The 23,121-nt window shown below is 44.3% G+C and overlaps 1 protein-coding gene across 4 annotated transcripts in view; it reads right to left on the reverse strand.

Moving 5' to 3' along the window:
- kdm4b (lysine (K)-specific demethylase 4B) overlaps window positions 1-23,121 on the reverse strand; it is a 594,368-nt gene that overhangs the window by 445,981 nt on the left and 125,266 nt on the right. The window lies entirely within an intron of this gene.

Here is a 23,121-nt window from a genome sequence, read left to right on the forward strand (position 1 = left end):
ACCAAGAAAGCTTTCATGGCATAACACTCACAAAAGGAACAGGGTCCATAGACACTTTTACCCCTTTGGATGAGAGAGCATTAATTTGTATGTGAAAGGAGAAAGAATGTTGGTGTTCAATCCTGCCTCCACAGAGCAGGATTATAATTAGGCAACACCAAACTGAAGTACTCCCATGTGGAGTTTCCAGGGACAGAAAGTTTGAGCTATGAGCCACAAATACACCATGTGGAGTCTTAGATCTAGTTATTTAAATCTAGACATTTAAAACAAATTCCCTGCATTACAATAGTGATTACATTTCAGTGGTACTTAGTTGGCTGTGAAGCACTTTGGGACATGCGGAGATCTTGAAAGGTACTCCTGTATATTACTACCTTGTTACTACCACAAGGAGTAGTTGAGGCGAATAGCATAGATACATTTAATGGGAAGCCAGGTAAACACATGAGGGAGAAAGGAATCGAAGGATATGTTGGTGGTGTTAGTTGGGCCATCGAGCCGGTTTCTGTGCTATACATTCGATGTAATTCTATAATTGCGAGTTTGTTCTCTTAATCTACTTTACTGTGTGGTAAAACCACCAATGAACTCCTGTACAAATGAATAACTGTCTTTAAAGCAATGCTACAGCACCTACGTCCGTTTGCTGAGTGTAAACAAGCTTTCTGTAAAAACCCTGAAACAACGCGATGACGTCATCGCGTTGGTCACGTGGTGCCCCGAGTGGCAGGAAACGTGATGACGTCATGACGTCAGAGGTGGGAGGTTCTGAGTTCAGACCTCGTGGAACTAGTTACTGTGTAGACCTGTTTGCTGTTGCTCCTGCATGTTTTTGTTTTGTTCACCAGTTTAATTAAATTCGGTTAATTTACTGAACTGCCTCGACCTCAGTGATTTAGATAGGAATCCGTTGATTCCTACAAGTGCATATTATACTTTTTCATTGCATTTTTTAACATTCCTTAAATCAAGATCCAACTACCATACACATAAATTTGCATCATAATATAAAGACACTGTCAAGAGTTTTTCCAATGGCTCAGTAGGTTTAGGCAATGAGCCACTGAGGCCTGATCCATTCCACAGTCTGTGCAAAATTAAGAGATCTTTGCAAGACAGCAGCATAAGCACCACAAGTGGTCTCAATCTTGATGCCCCGCAGCTGAATAGGTTGGCAGTTCTCATCGTCTAAGATTACATACAAAAAATAGTCACTTGTGTGATATACCAGAGGGCAATTGACGCCCATGAACCATATCACATCAAGGAGTCAATGTCTTGGAAAAGAAAGAAAAGGAAGGAGCGGGTAGAAAATTAGATAAAGAAAATTTATACTGCTCTTCTCCACACTTGCATCACAAGATTGTATTGCAGTTTGGAACCATACAAATACTTGCTAAAACTGAAGTTGTCCATTAAGAATGGAACTGGTGCTAATTTGAAACTTCTGATACAGCATTCCAATGCTGTTCAAAATGTAGCGAACAGAGATGTACAAGGAATAAATCAAAGATATTACCTAACCATCTCTAGCAGCCATCGCTGATGTTGACTACCCAAGATCATGCTGCAACAGCAGAGAATTACAAGAAACCTCATGTGTAAGGAAACGACTAATACCTCTTGTATATTAGTGGTTGAAACCTGAACCTTTAGTAGGAGACCAACCACCAACAAAGACCATCTCAACTGCACCCAAAAGGTCATTACAGTCCTGTATCACTGATTCAGCACATTAAGACACCAGGGAAGGATTCACATCAACTTCATTCATGCAAGAGAAGCAAAGAAATTACCCAGCAGAAACACACACTGAAATGGTGTGGTAAACCACTGTTATTGTTGCTCACCGTTGTTGTTGTTGTTGCACACTGTTGTATCTATGCATGCCTCAGCTGGCTCCGCCCCTGGCTCCACCCACACGCCCAAGTATAAAGGTGACTGCTCTGCAGCCCCCTGCCTTCTTGGAAACCAGTCAACCACAAGAGGCATGCTCTGTTCTTTGTTAATAAAAGCCTTTTAGTTACTCTCCTAACTCTCTGTCTTTTATGAGTAATTGATAGCGCATCAATTTTATTAACAAAAACAAAATGTCGGCACCAAACGCTGAGCAGCAGGCGCTGCAGCAAATGACGGCACCAAACGCTGAGCAGCAGGCGCTGCTGCATGCCCTCAGGCCAACATGCCTGGACCTAGACCCTCAAGAGGCGGGTTCGTCTACCAAGTTCGCACAATGGCTGCGTTGCTTCGAAGCTTACCTGGAAGCCTCAGCCGTGACACTAGATGGAAACAAACTAAAAATCCTGGCCTCCAAGGTGGGCCACCAAGTCTACACGCTCATCCAGGACGCGACTACCTACGCGGCGGCTATCGATCTGCTAAAAGGACAATACACACGCCCGGTAAATACGGTTTATGCCAGACACCTCCTGAGATCCCGCAAACAGCAGTCCGGGGAATCGGTGGAGGCATTCCTACGGGCACTACAGATACGCGGCCGAGCCTGCGATTGTAAAGAGGTATCGGCCGCGACACACACGGAGGGACTTATCCGAGATGCTTTCGTTGCGGGCCTCAAGTCCGACTACTCCCGGCAGAGACTGTTGGAGAAGGGCGAAATCGACCTGAAGAAGGCAGTGTCCCTTGCGCTCTCGCTAGACGCGGCCCACCGGAATATGGACGCATTCTCCCCTAACCGCTCCGCACCGTGGACGCCGCAACCTTGGGTCATGGGACCGCCACCCCCGGCACCAACTGCTGCAGCGATGTCCAAGGGCCCGAAATGTTACTTTTGTGGCCAGGCAAAACACCCCAGAGCACGCTGCCCGGCGAAAAACGCTACCTGCTCTGGCTGCGGGAAGAAAGGACACTACGTCAGCGCCTGCAAAGGTAAAACCGCTAACGTCAGCAGCGCCGCGTGTGAACCGTGGGGGCAGCCATCTTGTCCGCCATCTTGGACACCTTCAGCCGCGTGGGAATCGGGATCATGGGCGCAGCCATTTTGTCCGCCATCTTGGACGCCTCCAACTCCAATCGTGGGTGACCCGGACTCAACCACCGCCTCGTCTGACGACCACAGCGACTCGCTCGACCATACGCTGGACCAATCTCTCCCTCACCAACTGTCCAAGTCCATGATGGACATTACGGTAAACAGCCGCGCCACTACCTGCCTTTTCGACAGCGGGAGCACGGAGAGCTTTATCCACCCCGACACGGTGCGCAGTTACTCTCTCCCGGTCCTGCCAACGCACCATCGGATCTCTATGGCTTCCAAATCCCATTCAGCAGACGTCGGTGGCTACTGTGTAGTGACCCTTTCAGCAAGGGGCACAGAATACAAAAATTTTAAACTTCTTGTCCTGCCCCATCTCTGCGCTGCCGTTCTACTGGGGTTGGATTTTCAGTGCCACCTTAAAAGTGTCACATTAGCGTACGGCGGACCCCTCCCCCCACTCACAGTCTGCAGCCAGCAGCTTTTAAATCGCCCGCCGTGCACCATTTGCAGCCTCTCCACGCTTAAAGTCTCCCCCCCCCCCCCCCCCTTGTTCGCTAACCTCATCCGCGACTGTAAGCCCATCACTACCAAAAGCAGGCGGTACAGTGCCAGGGATAGGAGCTTCATTAAATCCGAAGCAGCAAGACTCCTGAAGGAAGGGATTATTGAGGGTAGCACTAGCCCATGACGAACACAAGTGGTGGTAGTGAAGGCTGGCGAAAAACAGCGCCTAGTTATTGACTACAGCCAGACGATCAATCGCTACACCCAGTTAGATGCATACCCACTCCCCCGCATATCTGACATGGTCAATCAGATAGCACAATACCGGGTGTTCTCGACGATTGATCTGAAGTCGGCATACCACCAGCTCCCCATCAGGGCTGAGGACCGCCAGTACACAGCTTTTGAAGCTGACGGTCGTCTCTACCACTTCCTCTGAGTCCCCTTCGGCGTCACCAACGGGGTTTCGGTCTTCCAAAGGGAGATGAACCGAATGGTTGACCAGAACGCGCTGCAGGCCACCTTCCCCTATCTAGACAACGTCACCATCTGCGGCCACGACCAGCAGGACCATGACGTTAACCTAGAGAAATTCCTCCGTACGGCCCAGCGGCTGAATCTAACATACAACAAGGACAAATGTATGTTTCGCACCACGCGCCTCGCCATTCTTGGCTGCGTAGTGGAGAACGGAGTCATCGGCCCCGGCCCCGACAGAATGCGCCCCCTTATGGAGCTCCCCCTCCCCCACTGCCAAAAAGCACTGAAGAGATGCCTAGGGTTTTTCTCTTACTATGCTCAGTGGGTGCCCAACTATGCGGACAAAGCCAGACCCCTCATCAAGTCCGCCTCCTTCCCCCTGACAGCAGAGGCATGTGCAGCCTTCACTCTCATAAAAAGAGATATTGCGAAGGCCACAATGCACGCAGTGGATGAGTCCATCCCTTTCCAAGTGGAGAGCGACGCATCCGACTTCGCCCTAGCTGCAACCCTTAACCAGGCGGGGAGACCCGTGGCCTTTTTCTCAAGGACCCTCCAGGGCCCCGCGATTCGACACTCCTCTGTCGAAAAGGAGGCCCAGGCCATTGTGGAAGCGGTGCGACATTGGAGGCATTACCTGGCCGGAAAACGATTTACCCTGCTCACTGACCAGCGTTCAGTGGCTTTTATGTTTAATAATAAGCAGAGGGGCAAAATCAAGAACGACAAGATCTTGAGGTGGAGAATTGAACTCTCCACCTACAATTACGATATCTTGTACCGGCCCAGGAAACTCAATGAGCCCCCAGATGCCCTATCACGTGGTACATGCGCCAACGCGCAGGTTGATAGACTGCAGACCCTCCACAATGACCTCTGCCACCCAGGGGTCACCAGGTTCTTCCATTTCATCAAATCCCGTAACCTGCCCTACTCCATCGAGGAGGTCAGGACCATGACCAGGAACTGCCAAATCTGTGCCGAGTGCAAACCGCATTTTTATAGGCCAGACAGAGCAAGCCTGATCAAGGCCACTCGCCCCTTCGAGCGCCGATTTTAAAGGGCCCCTCCCCTCCTCTGACCGCAACGTGTACTTCCTCAACATAATTGATGAGTACTCCTGTTTCCCGTTTGCCATCCCTTGCCCAGACATGACCAGTACCACGGTCATTAAATGTCTGAATGACCTTTTCGCCTTGTTCGGCTTCCCTAGCTATATCCATAGCGACCGGGGCTCATCCTTTATGAGCGACGAACTCCGCCAGTACCTGCTCACAAGAGGTATTGCTACAAGCAGAACCACCAGCTACAGCCCCCGGGGGGAACGGCCAGGTGGAAAGAGAGAACGCGACGGTTTGGAAGGCCGTCCTCTTAAACTTAAAATCTAAGGGCCTTCCGACCTCTCGCTGGCAGGAGGTCCTCCCTGCGGCGCTCCACTCCATTCGGTCACTGCTTTGTACGGCCACCAATGCCACCCCCCATGAAAAAATGTTCACTTTCCCCAGGAAGTCCACATCGGGGACCTCGCTACCGACATGGCTGACGTCTCCAGGACCCGTCCTACTGCGGAAGCACGTGAGGTCCCATAAAACGGACCCCCTGGTCGAGAGGGTGAGCCTCCTCCACGCCAACCCCCAGTATGCTTACATGGCGTACCCGGACGGGCGGGAGGACACAGTCTCCATACGAGACCTCGCACCTTCGGGTGCCCCTGAAACACTACCATTGCCATCCACCACTACCCACAACCCAACCCCTGTAGACGGCATGCCGCAGCCCCAGGACCCGTCATTGACCACCCAACCACTCGATGAGACGCCAGATTCAACGTTGGATGCTGCACCATCACCGCCGCCACCACGACGATCAGGACGGCATACAAGGCCACCTGATAGACTTACTTACACGAACCTTTAGTACACTTCACCCCGCCGGACTCAGATTTAAACAAGGGGTGAATGTGGTAAACCACTGTTATTGCACACTGTTGCATCTATGCATGCCTCAGCTGGCTCTGCCCCTGGCTCCACCCACACGCCCAGGTATAAAGGTGACTGCTCTGCCGCCCCCTGCCTTCTTGGAAACCAGTCAACCACGAGAGGCATGCTCTGTTCTTTGTTAATAAAAGCCTTTTAGTTACTCTCCTAACTCTCCGTCTTTTATGAGTAATTGATAGCGCATCAAATGGCAATTTCAATCTTGTGTCATCCCAGTTTTCACCAGAGGCAAATTGATACATAACCCACTGAAGAGTCCGACCTTTTCCCTGCATGTACATAGCTTGATGTCACTGCAATTGCTTCTTGCACAAAACCTGTGAGTAAACAGGCTCTGAAAGAGACAGGCGACCTAGCTCTGAAACATCTCGAGCTACTGGAATTATACATTCTATATTGGCTGCCATTTAAGCCCTCCACATTTACTGATAAGTACTGCAGACAACAGCTAATTGTTTTTTTTGTGGAAGACAGCAAGGAAGAAGATAGTGCAAATAGAGCCGCTTTTAGCAGACTACTAGTATTGCCAGATTGTCATCGTCACAAAAAACTATTAACTTGTTATTGATTTGCAGTTTACAGTTTTGCTTTAATTCTTCTGTTCTTTACTTAACGTCTTTCTCAATGCACAACTCTCCAAGCAATTACCAATATGGTTCTCTACTCAGCCAGCTAGAAGAAAACCAGAACAACTCTCCCACATAACGTCACTCACTTTGGGGGAAGGGATGGGGTGAAATTGTATCTCTGCTCAGCACCTTGGCCTCAACAACTCACCCAAGATCCAAAGTCTCCCCTTTACTTCCCCACGTAGGCAATCACATTGCCACAATGTACAACACTATCAGGGAGTCACATTTTAAGCGTCCCATGGCCATATATAAAAATGGCTGATGCCATGCATTTGAAGCAATCATTCCTTTCTTTAATAGTGTACCAATACACTTTATCACAATAAGCAATATTTGTTACAATACTGTGCATTTTATTATATACTTAATGAGACTGTGGTGTCAATTAATGCACTGATCTCAATTCTTTAGTAGACAAAAATCAGACAATGGGTTTACAAAACTGTCCACTGGATTCATGTTTTCATTCCAAGGAATCTGAATTAGAGACTACTTCATAAGCTTGTAATACTTTAGTACTATGTTGTAAAAGAAATTGTGACATAAACAAGTTTTAATTATCAGTAAAAACATGTCTAAAAATTAGTCCATTAAATTAAAAGGTTTTTCTTGCTTCTCAGAAAAACAGAACAAGTACTACTCTACGGCTAAAATGAAGCAAACTTCGAACATGTGTGTATGGAGTCAAGCATTTACCAAATGCTTAAAGAAAGAACTTGCATTTATATAGCGCCTTTCACAACCTCAAGACGTCCCAAGGCACTTTACAGCTAATTTTGTACTTTTGAACTGTAGTCACTGTTGCAACTTAGGAAACTTTATAAACATAATCTACATGAAAACAAAACTGGTTACTTTTTAATGCCACTTTTCAGCCAGTTAAAACTAAACAAGTGAATGTTCAAGTGCTACAACTATTGGTAAAAGAACACTGAAAACATTTCATATAAAATTCATGTAACGTTAATTAAATTTGCCTACTCACTTCAGATAAAATCATGCAACTAATATTCATCGCCTCACCATAAATATTCATCCAAAGTAAAACATGCCCAATTCATCAAGGCCATCACACAGAAAAATCCAGTGAAGAGAAAAGGGTCTTCCTAGTCACTGACCTTGCCGAATCTGGCAAGTTTACTTTGGTAGTTTTGCTGCCAGCTGCGTGAGATCTACATGCTGTGAGCTGGCAGCACAGGAGCTGTACGAGAAGCTTTAGACAGCCAGTAGCTCCAGGGAATTCTGTGTTCCCTGGGCCAGTCAGTTATTTCCATTGTTATATTAGCTCATGCCTCATACTCCTTTCTGGAGTATAAGTCATGAGTGACAGTAACTCTCCTGTACATCCCCTAATTGGCCATTCCTTTATGGGCACCTTGACAGTGACTGGCATCAAGCTAGCTGACCATAGTGAGTCATCACAGCCAAGCCAATCCCATCCTCACCTGACATCCACACTTGCCTACTTCTGGCAGAGATCAATGACTAAGATTCAGTAGTGGGGCTCCTGGTCAATTTTCCCCTTCATAAGCCTGTTCCCCACTCCCCTAGCTCAGGTCAGCTCAGTCAGTACAAAAGAGTGATCAAACCTGGAATCATCATAGTATGTTTGGCTCAGCTACTCAGTGAGCCATCACGGGAGCTCTTATTGTGAACTTATAACACTTATTTTGCTGTATTTTTCACTTTAGCTATACTAGTTTACCTTTTCTCCTCTGCTTGCAATAGACCTAACCTCCCGAGTCGGGCCCCATACAGATAAAAATCTACTCCGTGATTAACTGAAAAGTCAGCCTTAGAGCTAGTTTTCAACCAATCAAGTCTTGGGACATTAAACATTGAGCTGGTCATGTCAAAGAAGTAACCAGGCAATATTCTGATGCTTTTTTTAGCATGATATTGGGGATTCCAGCTGCTCGATGCGATAACTGCAGCCCAGTGGAGCAGGCACTACAGAAATTAGCTCTCTCATCGGTGGTTAATTATTTACTGCCCTCAGGAGATTAATCACAGGTAAAAGTCCCAAGAAGATAAAGCCCTGAAAAATATCTCCCTCACCCCTAAAAATATTTGGTTGATAATTTCTATACTTAACCTCACAACCTTCAGTCTCATTCCTAATCAATTCCTTCTGAAGGAATTAACTCAGAATGCTGGCTTCCTGGGTGGGAGGTCTTGTAAGTTTTCAGCTCGCACTACAATGTCAATACGGTAAAAAAGCTGCTCATTATCTCAGTAGTATCCATTCATGTAATGCCAACTTAAAATTACAAATAAAGTGATGTTTTTGTAGTTTAACAGCTCAATTTGTCTTGCCCTTATTGGCTCTTCCCATCCCCAATTTACTCTCATTTTGCATTCTGTAACAGTTCTAATTTTTAAACTTTCAATAAATGTATTTTTTCCTATTTATTCTAACCCTTTTCTAACTCAAAAATCTTTTATTTATCTTCTTTCTTCTTCATGCCTCTCACTGCCCATTTTGGAGCTGGGAACAACTTGTTAAAAATGGGTTTCAACAGGCAACAGAAAGAGAGACAAAGGGCAGAATTTTCATTGGGCCGTGGAGGCGGGATTGGAGGCGTGTGGGGGTTTAAAATCGCGAAATCGGGGGGGCACGAGCCCATCCCGCCCCCATGCCAGTTTCAAAGGAGGCGGATATCTGACCTGTGCTGGGAGCTGCCTCCCCGAGGCAGGAAGAGGATTAGTGCCAATTAACTGCCTGTTAACAGGTAGTTAACATGCAGTTTTTAGCCTAATCCCTATTTTTTATCCCTGAAGTGTGGGATTCCCGACGGCTCCAAACCACGCCAAGTTAGCGAGGCGGACCGTCGGGCTGAAGGGTTCGAGATGTCCGGTGTTCAGGTGAGTGATGGGTGCATGAGTGCAGAGGTAAGTGTGTTTGGTGTGTGGAAAGTGTTTCAATAAGTTTTACTTACCTTTACTGCCTTCCTTCCTTCAGGTCTCGGGAGTCCCTCATCTCACCGGCACAGAAAGCAGAATGGCCGCGAGCTGTCAAAATATGCAGCATTCTGCTTTCTGTTCTGGAGAGATCTCTAAATCAGCCTAAGAGGAAGGAATTAACTTGGAGTACAGGTTGTCAGTGTTTGACAGCTTCAAAGAGCTGTCAAACACTGATATTTCATCTGTCAAAAGGTGAAATGTCAATCTGTGATGTCACCTGTTGCCAGGTGGCCCTTAATTGGCCTGCTGAGCCTGCTGGGCGGGCTCAACAAGGTCAATCAAGTGGAAAATCGAGTGGGTTGGCCACAACTCGATGGAGGCGGGACTACAACCCCAAAAGTTGTAGTCCCGCCTCTTACACGTCTCCAGTATCAAAATCCAGCCCAAAGTCTTTGGAGTTAGTTCACAGCTAATCAAGAGAACCATGATGATTAACTGGCTGGACCAATCTCTAATGCATTTTTACATGTCAAAATAGAATGATACTGTCAACAAATAAGTATAATCACCATCATCCTCCGGAGTGACAGAGAGCTCAGTCACATACAGTTGTCCATGATACTGAAGACTGATTAACAATTTGAGGGCAGTCTATTATATATTATGGGGACCAGGATAGAATCTCTAGCTTGAAGCTCACCAATTTTATACTTGTGCCCTTTGGTTCTGCAATCACAGTTGAAGTTGAATAACCTGTTTACATCTAGGTTGATCTATCTCTTAGCATTTTGAAGACATGGATGATGTCACCTCTCAACCTTTTTCAAATGAAAACAAATGCAACCATCCTCATCACCGTTCTCCAAGACCACTCAAATGCATCAATGAACCTTTGAAGATAGACTGATCACAAATATTCTAAAAGTGACCTATACAGGATTAGAACAGCACCTCAATTAAATACTCTTGCGATCCATCAGTGTTTAATTAGCCATGTTCATAACAGTTTGCAGCTGACTAGATACTTCAACTGAATTGTCAAATATCACAGCTAAATCCTTCTCCTTTTCTATCTACACCAATGGTCATCCATTCATTGTGTAAATGTTTCCATGATGGGCATATATTACCTCACACTTGTCCACATTAAAATCCACCTGCTAACGCTTAACCCATTCTCCTCATTGTCCAAGTAACTGAATGTTATCAATTACCTGACACCATAGCTTGGTCATATAATCTTAAAATTAGAACTAGACCATTAGGAGTGATGTCAGGAATGGTAGTAGAAATCGGGAACTCTCTTCCCCAAAAGGTTGTGGGGATGTTGGATAAATGAAATTCTCAAGACTGAGATTGATAAGGGATATGGAGCAAAGTGGGATAAATGGAGTTAAGATATAGATCAGCCATGATCTAATTGAATGGCAGAACAGGCTTGAGGGGGTTGAATGGCCTACTCCTGTTCCTATGCAACCAAATTATTAGTATCATCCCACACCATCACATCCCCACAATTTATGAATTCTGAAAGCCCCACAGAACTCTGACAGCTACCGTTTCCTACACAAAGAGTCTTTTCTCTCCTCAAAAGACAAGATTGAGAGGTTATATGATCAAAGTGTTTAAAATTATGGAAAGTTTGGACAAATTGGATTCAGGTAAGTTTTTTTTTGCCATGTACAGAATTTAAGCACGGGATCATATTTATAAATTAAGGACAAAATAAAAGAAATGCATGAGGAACTTTTTACTAAGAGTGGTAAGTGTGTGGAACGAATTACCAGCACAGGTGGTGATACAAGAAACCTTAAATGGCTTCAAGAAGAAACTAGGCAGGTTCTGGTTAACAAACAGGACTCGGGGTTATTAGAAATGCACCACAGGAATACTGTGGATAGGTAGGCTAGATGGGCCGAAGGTCTTCTCATGTCTGAAACGGTTACTCTGTTTCTGTTACCACCGCCCAGTCCATTTATCACCACCTTACACTTTATCAGCAGGCCAATTTTCAATCCAGCTAACTAATTTACCAATAATTGCAAGTGCCACCATCTTCTTTAAACCCTCATGTGCAGAACTTTAGCAAATGCCTGCTGAATGAGTAAATAAACTATATTCACTAAATAGCCCACACCCACTGATTTAATTACTTTCTCAAAAGAATTCCAAATATACTTGTTAAACACAACCCATTCGCTTCAAAATAACATGCTGACACCTCCTTATGCTCTTCAGATGAAGACAGCAGCATCCTGTAAAACACTGAAGTATTATTCCCCCAATCAAAGTTTGACTATTGAGCGATTAATAGTATCCTGTCCAGATTGGGTGACACAGTAAATGCAAAACCGAACACCATTCTTTTATTGGAACATTGTGTGAAGCCAGTCTAGACACAAAGAATCCTATTCTGCAAATACTGTACTGTAAATGAAATTGTTTTAAGAAATAGCACCCTGCTTTGTAGTGGTCACCCTTGTGCCACCAACCTGCTTTAACCCAGATATTGATTGGCCCAAGTTCACCAACCATGAAAGGACCATGAGGAAAGTGTATGTGGAAGAATGGGAAAGTCACAGCTAAAAGTGTTCACCCAGGGGTGGATTTCAGTGTTAATGGTCAAGTGACATATACAGAAGAGCCATCCAATGCATTTGATCCATGCTGCATCTGACCCAAGAGTGCCTGATGCATTGGTTGAGTGCAATCAAAACATTGCACACACAGCACACCCATCCCTCATTGTGACAACTTCATAGAGACAAAGGCAAACAATCCTATTAGTAAGCTAGTGCCTTTTCAGGGTGTCATTACCAGTACAAAATCAAAGCCAGCTTCTGCCAGCTGATATCACAGGAGGAGAATGCTTAAGCAAGTTGTCAAAATAGACAAATGTTTCCCCTCTCACTAGGATTTATTTGATTTAGTCCCAAAGAGTACACAAATAGATTTGCAACTTTTATGGCATAATTGGGAAACTGAATGCTTTATTTCACACTTTCAGCCGCTTCAATAACCCGCAGGATATCCTATAACTGCTACAGCCTTGCACTGCAGTCAATACTTACATGATGATCAATATGATCTCGGGGGGGGGGAAGTTACTAAAAATGTGAAGCTTCTCAAAAAAACCTGCAGAGATTGTGTGATTTTTCACAGCAAATAGTAAGAATCAAACTTGGGACTTTTCTGCTCTGTACGGCTTACATGGTGCATCTGTGCCCTGGGGTTCGCACCCTCAAAATGTACTTGCTAGCACGACATGCACTGGCCACTACAGAAAAAACTGCAGTCAACAGGAGAATGAGATGCAAGACATCTGCAGAAATGTATACACACACTCCCAATATGAACTGTGCCCCACCCATGCGAAATCAGCTGTTGCACAAAAATAATTGTTTATTTTGTTGTCACAATGAAATTACACCGAACAAATACAAACCCCAGCGTGCAGTTCAGAATACAAGGCAAACATTGTGCATTAATTTCCCACAAGAACAGATCAGCTTCTCCTATAGCCCATAAATTGGAGAAGTGCCGTTTCATTGCATGAACACAAACACAGCCTGCAACCAAACTGTTCTAACAGATTCCAAACCTGTCCAGTCCCTGGAAACAAACATCTGAGCTATCCTCATTTCTCTGGTACATTATAGACAATTTATTATTAAATAACTGATTGGCCGAACCAATCAATGTATATTGGACAGTACATGTTGCACGATATACAAAGGCCTCTTTTAGTTTCTCTCTGCCGCCCCCAGCAATTGCATCACAATGTACTAACTGAAGCACTTGGTCTCAACAGTATCCTGAAGCATTCCTCTTCTCTTCACTTTGGTGAAATTAACTAGCCTAATAATGACATTAAACTAATGAAACAACGGAAATTTACAGCTGTAACAAACACAAGCCCTGCACTGACCTGTGCATGCGCACCGAGGCGGGATAAAGACGCTTGAAATTTTCCCATTCACTCCTGTACTCAACAAGGAGACAATAATCTATATTCTGCAATAGATTGCCTTGCAGTGCAGTAAATACAATCTGCCTGACTGGTTAGTGAATGGCCACCACTTTATAAAACAGATGGATTTTATTTCTTTTGCAGTCAAGACTGTGTACGGCAGGCAGGCAACATTCAATGCAGACAGCACAGCCAGTCAGACAATCCCACTCCTACAAATACCTTGGTATTGTTCAGCAATTTAGTCGTAAATCCAGAATGAGTATTTTCAGCTGCTAGCAGGTTTCCAACATTAAAACAAACCTGGGTGAAAGGGTTTTAGAATTCGACATCCTTTTGTCAAAAAGTGCACTACATACTCCTCCCTCCACTAAAACAGCGCACGCTAGGTCACTATGAAAAACGACACATAGATGGCACCTGCAGTAAATTACTTCAAAATATGAAAGTAATGACAAAAGTTGAAGACATTCGAGATGTCAATCTAATCTTTAGCATGTAACCTATAACTGAACTTTGACACACACCACCCCAGATATTTGACTTTAAGGGGTTTATAGTCGTCAAAGAAATCTTCCTCCTGGCATGTCATACACACCTGGAACACAATTCTGGGAGTTGCCACTGACCAGTATATTCAACTGTAGTTTGCAATTCATAAAGGTATTTATTTTATCTGAACACTACTTTTGTCTTGTCTAATGCTACAGCACAAAAAATGGTGCCGTAAATACAGCACAGACCTAATAATAACCTTCCAGAAATGGGCCAGGAACACTGATGTACTAAACCAGCAAAAATAACATCAGCATGGTAATAGCTTATCTTAAAAAAAATTACAGTGTTTCCCCCGCCACTTCATGTGAAGCCACATATAAATGAAACCCACAGATGCTCAGCATACTGAGCTCTTGCTCTCCATAGTTACAGCTCTCGTAATTCACTGCAGTGCAGTCCCATGGGGGAGCGGGGGGGGGGGGGGGAGGAGGAGGAAGAGGAAAGCGATGCTGCTTCAAACACAAGATGAGTTTTCAGAATTACCTACACAACAGCATCCCCTGGCGGAATGAACTGGAATCTCTTCCGTTTTACAACAAAAAACATATTTCTGCTGTTTTATTCACTGGCAAAAGAACAAAGCAAAATGTGTCTGCTATTTCAGTGGGGCATTCAATTACATTGTAGAAGGGAAAATGGAGATGGCAAAGTCCACTTGACTTTGCAGTCCTTGCGGGGACACTCTGGTTACAAGCTACTATGAAATATGCATTTTTAAAAAGAAAATCAACTGACAACAGACATACTGATCCATTTGTAGATTCTCCATTAGGGACTTCTGCGCATTTGTAGTTCTGTACCTAAATAACTCTGTAAATTAACCTCGACAAGGAATCCTTCTCGACAAGATAGAATACAAATAATTATTCCGTAATTGTGTGTGTGCGTGCGCGGAGAGAGGGGCAAACAGTTGCAAGAATCGTTTTTTTTTGCCCCTCCTTCACATCTATTCAAGGCAAGGGTCCCAATAGAATAACTGCGATGGGAAGTAGAGCTGTTAGTTGAAAGCAGAAGGCCTAAAACACGATACTTGAAGCAATTGAGAACTGCTACTCAAGGTTGATAATGATTGGGCATGCTGTGAAGCTCAGAGCATCCAAGTAAATGAAGTGAGACCACTGATTTTATCTGCAAGGGCTCTCAATTCCACAAAAATTGATCCTAATAATTTTTCCATTAGCCAGAACGAGTGTTGTGAGCCACAGCCAATGTCCGGGAACAAATCAAAGAGAGCATCCTCAGAGCCTGGAGCCAGCGTGATACTGAAGTGACGTTAGGGTCGCCAACTCTGGTTGGACGTATTCCTGGAAGTTTCATCATGTGACCTCCCGCCTCCCTGCCCAGTCAAACACCTTGTTTTGCCATCTCCAATATTTTCATAACTAATGAACAAAAGTCAGAGTCATATGGCACAGAAGGAGGCCATTCGGCCCATCGAGTCCGTGCTGGCTCTCTGTAGAAAAATCCAGTCAGTCCCATTCCCCCGCTCTATCCCCGTAGCCCTGCAAGTTAATTTCCCTCAAGTGCCTATCCAGTCTCCCCTTGAAAACACTGAGTGTCTCCGCTGCCACCACTTCCGTCGGCAATGAGTTCCAGGTCCTCACCACTCGCTGCGTAAAAAGGTTTTCCTCACGCCCCCCCCTGTATCTCTTGCCCAAAACCTTAAATCTGTGTCCCCTAGTCCTTGTACCATCAACTAGTGGGAACAGCTTTTCCCCGTCTAGCCTATCCAAACCCATCATAATCTTGTACATCTCTATCAAATCACCCCTCAACCTCCATTGCTCTAATGAAAACAAATCCAGCTTCTCCAACCTGTCCTTGTAGCCAAGAGCCCCCCATCTCTGGAACCATTCTGGTAAATCTCCTCTGCACCCTCTCAAGGGCCTTCACATCCTTCCTAAAGTGTGGTGGCCATGACTGGACGCAATACTCCAGTTGTGGCCTAACCAGCGCTTTATAAAGGTTCAGCATAACTTCTCTACTTTTGTACTCAATACCTCTATTTATGAAGCCCAAGATCCCATATGCTTTGCTAACCACTCTCTCAATATGTCCTGCCACCTTCAGGGACCTATGCATATTAACTCCCAGGTTCCTCTGTCCCTGCACACTCTTTAAAACTGTGCCATTAAGTGTATGTTGCCTCTCGCTGTTTCTTCTGCCAAAATGCATCACCTCACACTTCTCTGTATTAAATTTCATCTGCCACTTGTCTGCCCATTCTGCTAGCCTTTCTATGTCCTGTTGCAGTCGATTGGTATCATCCTCACTGTTTGCCACACCCCCAAGTTTGCGGTCATCGGCAAATTTAGAAATTCTACTCTGTATTCCAATATCCAGGTCATTTATATATATCAAAAAAAGCAGTGGCCCCAGTACTGACCCTTGGGGAACACCACTGTCTACAATCCTCCAGTCTGAAAAACAGCCATTTACCACAACTCGTCGTTTTCTGTCCTTAAGCCAATTCCTTATCCAAGCTGCCACTGACCCACCTATTCCATGAGCCTCAATTTTGTTAACCAGCCTTTTATGTGGTACTTTGTCAAACGCCTTCCGAAAATCCATGTAGACAACATCCATTGCATTCCCTTCATCAATCCTCCCTCTTACTTCATCAAAAAATTCAATTAGATTAGTCAAACACAATCTGCCTTTTACAAATCTGTGTTGGTTCTCCTTAATTAGCTTAAATCTCTCCAAGTGCCTGTTAATATTTTCTTTGATTATTGTTTCTAAAACTTTACCCACCACTGATGTTAAACTGACCGGCCTGTAGTTACTAGGATTGTCCTTGCACCCTTTCTTGAACAACGGTATCACATTTTCCACTTTCCAATCCTCAGGCACCTCCCCCACATCTAGGGAAGATTGGAAAATTATGGCAAGCCCTTCTGCTATTTCCTCCCCCAATTCCCTTAGCAACCTGGGATGCAAACCATCTGGACCAGGCAACTTGTCCACTCTAAGCATACCCAGCCTTTCGAGTGCATCCTGTCTATCAATGTTCACCCCTTCCATTGCTTCTACCTTTTCCACTTCTACCGATATTGGTCAGCATCCACCTCCTTTGTAAACACCGATACAAAAGTACTCATTGGTATTCTAGCCTTGCCCTGCGCCATATATCACCTTCTTGGCCTCTAATAGGCCCCACCCCATCTCTTACTACCCGCTTACTGTTTACATGCCGGTAGAAGATTTTGGGGTTCCCTTTTATGTTAACCGCCATTCTACTCTCATATTCTCTCTTTGCCAATCTTATTTTCATCTTCACTTCCCCTCTCAACTTATTGTATTTGGTCTGGTTCTCCCTTGAAGAATTCACCTGACATGCATCATACACCCTCTTTTTTTGTTTCATCATCTTCTCTATCTCCCTCGTCATCCAAGGAGCACTTGCTTTGATTCCCTTACCCTTCCCTCTTGTTGGAATGTACCTAGCCTGAACTGTGTTCGATGAAAATGAGAAAAAATATTATTTTTAATGTCCCTATTTTTCCACTGGGTTGCTCACAGCAGTGTCCAAGAGATTAATCTTCAATTCCTGGAGACTCCAGGACAATGCTGGAGGATTGGCAACCCTAGGTGGCATCAAAGCCAACTGACTAAAGGACCCAGCTGCATGGAGGTGGTGCAGATAGAAGGAGTTAAATGTATCAGTTCTCTGGCAGGTAGTGTACGTAGCGCTGCATCACAGCTAACGGTAGAGAGGCAGCCATTTAAATTTAAAAGCTGCTCTAGATAGTGGCTGGCTGATGAGCGAGCAGGTGGGGGGTGGGAAGAGAATTAATAACTGATCTCATAATAAAGGATCCTCTAGGAAAGAGTGATCATAACATGGTTGCATTTCAAATTCAGTTGGAGGTGAGAAAGTTGTATCTCAAACCAGTGTCCTGATCTTAAACAAAGGCAATTACAATGGCATGAGGGCAGAACTGGCTGAAATGGACTGGAAAAATAATTAAAAGGCAAGACAGTTAAAATGCAGTGGTGGACATTTAAGGAGATATTTTATAACTCTCAAAAAATATATATTCCAGTGAGAAAGAAAGATTTTAAGAGAAGGGAGCACTATCCGTGGCTAACTAAGGAAGTAAAGGATGGTATCAAATTGAAAACGAAGGCATACAATGTTGCCAAGATTGGTGGGAGGCCAGAGGATTGGGAAAATTTTTTAAACCAGCAAAGGATGACTAAAAAAAAAAGAGATGATGAATTATGAGAGTAAACTGACAAGAAATATTAAAACAGAAAGTAAGAGCTTTTACAGGTATATAAAAAAAAGAGTAGCTAAAGTAAACGTTGGTCCCTTAGAGGATGAGACTAGGGAAATAATAATGGGGAACAGGTAAATGGCAGAGACACAGAACAAATATTTTGTATCTGTCTTCACGGTAGAAGACACTAACAACATCCCAATAATGGACAATCAAGGGGCCACAGGGAGGGGGGAACTAAAGACAATCACTATCACCAAGGAAAAAGTACTTGGTAAAATAATGGGACTAAAAGACAACAAGTCTCCTGGACCAGATGGCCTGCATCCCAGGGTCTTAAAAGAAGTGGCTGCAGAGATAGCGGATGCATTGGTTGCAATATACCAAAATTCCCTGGACTCTGAAGAGGTCCCAGCGGATTGGAAAACCGCAAATGTAACACCCCTACTTAAGAAAGGAGGGAGACAGAAAGCCAGAAACTACAGACCAGTTAGCCTAACATCTGTCATTGGGAAAATGCTGGAGTCCTTCATTAAGGAAGCAGTAGCAGGGCATTTGGAAAATCATAATGCAGTCAAGCAGAGTCAGCATGGTTTTATGAAAGGGAAATCATGTTTAACAAATTTGCTGGAGTTCTTTGAGGATGTAACAAGCAAGGTGGACAAAGGTGAACCAGTGGATATGGTTTATTTGGATTTCCAGAAGGCATTCGATAAGGTGCCACATAAAAGATTACTGCATAAGATAAGAGCTCACGGAGTTGGGTGCAATATATTAACATGGATAGAGAATTGGCTAACTAACAGAAAGCAGAAAGTCGGGATAAATGGGTCATTTTCCAGTTGGCAAACGGTAACTAGTGGGGTGCCACAGGGATCGGTGCTGGGGCCTCAACTATTTACAATCTCCGTTAATGACTTGGATGAAGGGACCGAGTGTAATGTAGCCAAGTTTGCGGATGATACTAAGATGGGTGGGAAAGCAAGTTGTGCAGAGGACTCAAAGAATCTGCAAAGGGATATAGACAGGCTAAGTGAGTGGGCAAACATTTGGCAGATGGAGTATAATGTGGGAAAGTGCGAGGTTATCCACTTTGGCAGGAAAAATAAAACAAAAAATTATTTAAATAGAGAGATTACAAAATGCTACAGTTCAGGGGGACCTGGGGGTCCTTGTGCATGAAACAAAAAGTTAGCATGCAGGTGCAGCAAGTAATCAAAAAGGAAAATGGAATGTTGGCCTTTATTGCAAGGGAGTTAGAGTATAAATGCAGGGAAGTCCTGTTACAACTTTACAGGGTATTGGTCAGACCACACCTTGAGTACTGCGTACAGTTTTGGTCTCCTTATTTAAGGAAGGATATACTTGCATTGGAGGCAGTTCAGAGACGATTCACTAGGTTAATTTCAGAGATGAGGGGTTTGACTTACGAAGAAAGGTTGAGCCTATACTCATTGGAATTTAGAAGAATGTGAGGTGATCTTATTGAAACGTAAGATACTGAGGGGGCTCGACAAGGTGGGGAAATCTAGAACTCGAGGGCATAGTTTCAGAATAAAGGGTCACCCTTTTAGAGCCGAGATGAAGGAGGAAGTTCTTCTCTCAGAGGATCGTAAATCTGTGGAATTCTCTGCCCCAGAGAGCCGTGGAGGCTGGGTCATTAAATACATTTAAGGTGGAGATAGACAGATTTTTACAAGGGAGTGAAGGGTTATGGGGAGCGGGCAGAGAAGTGTCTGTGCCCAAGATCAGCCATGATCTTATTGAATGGCAGAGCAGGCTCGAGGGGCCAAGTGGCCTATTCCTGCTCCTATTTCTTGTTATGGCTAAAGATCAGTGGCAAGAATTGGCAGCTCACTTTGGAGCTGCCCTTCTGAAGATGAGAAACAAGGTTCTATTAGAGGCATGCAGAGCACAATTATGGCTTCTATCCACAAGAAAGGAATCCTAATGATACCAATAAGTACTGAGGACTCCAGCCAACATCAGTGGCTTTTAAGATGTAACTTCAGGTCATTACAGCACATATATGTCAAATAAGTTGGAGGCCCACTTTGTAATCAAGAAGGAAAGGGCTGGATTTTGTTCTCATCGAGAATGTTTAGGCAGGTTTGTGGCTTTATTAGAAATCGCAGAATGCGTTAAAACTCAGGGGAAAAGCAACTTACATTCCTTTCATTGATTTTCACAAGACTTTCAACCTAGTGTGTTATGCTGCACTCATGAAAAAGCTAAAGTACATAACCAAATCTTGAAATCTATCTCACTGTACTCCAGCTCCAAGATCCATATAAGGGTGGATGGAAGACTAATGAAGTATACCTCTCTCTCGAAAGAGCTAGGCAAGGTTGTCCATGGTCATCCATCCCAGTTGAGGTCTTCGTCGACGATGTGCTGCCTGGCATTATAAAAGGATGATCCCAAAGTGTCAGTTCCAGTTATTTCTGAAAGATCTTTAGGGCTTATTTTCACACTGTTGTTGGACTGAGCCAGAAACTTAGCGTGTTCCAAATGCCACCTCGAACAATAGTCTAACACTATGATATATATCCCAAGTGCAGTATTACACAGAGCTGTAGCAAGGGTCGCAAAGGTATTGATATGAACAATGTCCATCACAATTGTTGACTCATTGGTAGCTGTGGTTGTGGTGGACAGTTGAGGGACTGCACCAAGAAAGGACAAAGGATAATCTGGTCTCTCGTTTTTCTTTGTCCCAATGCAGCTTAAACTTGTGGCATGAAAGGCACAACTCCAAACAGATCATACAGTAGAATGGCTTCCTTTGATCCAAGTACGAGATCAGGTAACCAAGCTCCATGGTGGTTTTTGAGATAAAAGGAGAAACTGTTGCAAGGAGTGGCAACTCTGGCCTACAATGACCTGTCAGTCAACACCCTGAAGAAATTAGCCAAATCACTTTTGTGAAACCACTTACATGAGGATATGGATAAAGCAGTTGGCGATGAATAAGCATTTACACAACTATGAACTTGCACATCTAGAACATTAAGGTGGCCTGTACATCACAAAACATTCCTCGAGTAGTTCCATCACACTCAAAGCAGATGTCCATTATGTAGCTACTGAGGAACCTCAGAGTTGGTACAGCAGCTGAAGATATTACCTCGAAACCAGCTGTGCAGATATCCAGGGTTCAGTATCTACCTTGACTGATTGGCAGAGACAAGCAGTTCCTGATGAAGCTCCACACCTCCAACTGGTAAATGAGGAATGTTGTGTGTCCACGCTGTCGTCGGGATATCAATGCACAGATATTTTATGGTGAGTTGCACTGCCTACTTTGCCACACTGGAGTTGTTCCAGGTCCTTGCTGTTTATCCAGTGTAACCTCAAACCCTGCTTCCTACCTGTCCAATGGCCATCTAGCGACTATCCGCCTTTGGGTGTGGGGTTGGAGATAAGCAGAGTCTATTTGGGGGTCATGCTAACTCTATGATAACAGTCCTGGTGATGGGAGATTGTTAAGAGATCTGATAGTAATAGGTTTAGTTCTCGTAGGAAGGTACATTTCCCGGAAGCTGGGCCATTAGTCTCCATTGCACAGGTTTTCGATACCCAGTTTGACCAACCATTATATGCAAACTAGGTAGTGCTGAGTTTTAATGGCCCGGGTTTTGCAGTGGTAATGATGGCGAAGCTGTCAGCGTTCGCTGTCATTACCCCTCTGAAACCGACCATCACTTCAAGATTTAGTGCGTGTGCAGATAAACGCAGAAATCCTGAAGTTGTGGTCAGTCATTCTCTGCTCTGTCATAGGCTGCACTATGGAACTCCCCATAGCCGCCAATCAGTGAAATCAGTTGAACTGACGAAAACTTAAGCTTTTCCACTCTAATATCGCTCTTAAAATACCCAATAAAAAGTTAACCCTCCGTTCAGTCCGTAAGGGTGACCCCAAGCCGCTGGCCGCCTGTCACGTTAATTCTCCGCTCCACTCCCACTCTGACCTCTTACATTGTTCCAACGAAGCTCAATGTAAGCTCGAGGAACAGCACCGCATCTTTCAATTAGGCACTTTACAGCCTTCCGGACTCAACATCGAGTTTAACAATTTCAGACTATAACCACCACCACCAACTCCCCCCCCACCCTCCATTTTTTCAGGCGGCAGCTGTTTATGATTCTGCCATCCCCATTTGCAACATTTAACCATTCCTGCCTTACATTCTAGCACAGGCTGTACCTTCAATTCCTTCCTCCCCTCCCCGCCCCCTTCCCAGCCTCTGCACCTGCTTAAAATCTGTTACATCTCCAACTTTCTCCAGTTCTGAAGAAGGGTCTCCGACCTAAAACGTTAACTCTGTTTCTCTCTCCACAGATGCTGTCTGGCCTGCTGAGTGTTTCCAACATTTTCTGTTGTTATTTCAGATTTCCAGAATCCGCAATATTTTGCTATTGTAAACCTTTTTGGAATAGGTAACTGGGGTTTTAACAACATTTTGACTGCTGAACAACCGTTCTGGCCCCGAAGAACTAATTTTATATCTGTGGAATGTCAAATTTCTCCATTATGATAAAAATTACTGATTTTTAAAATAATAAAAAATATATTTTTTTAAGTTTGATATTTCAGCTTCTACCTTAACCCCATGTGTATGCCCCAATTGTTATTTCGCTCTCTGTAAAAAAATTTTTTAAAGTGAAATGATAATCAGTGCTTTTTGTTTGCTGTCTGTAAGAATGCTCCAATGGGATTGGCTGCTTAGACAGCTTGACGATATCACTGCTGCTCTACGCTGGGGATCCCCTTTTTGACAGTGCTACAATCAAATTCAGGCTAAGAAAGCTAAGGTTTTTGCCAGAGATCGCGAGATCTTTCTGGGCAGCT

Source organism: Somniosus microcephalus, chromosome 13, assembly GCF_052327205.1.
Source record: "Somniosus microcephalus isolate GS21.2 chromosome 13, FLI_Smic_1.0, whole genome shotgun sequence".
NCBI lineage: Eukaryota > Metazoa > Chordata > Chondrichthyes > Squaliformes > Somniosidae > Somniosus > Somniosus microcephalus.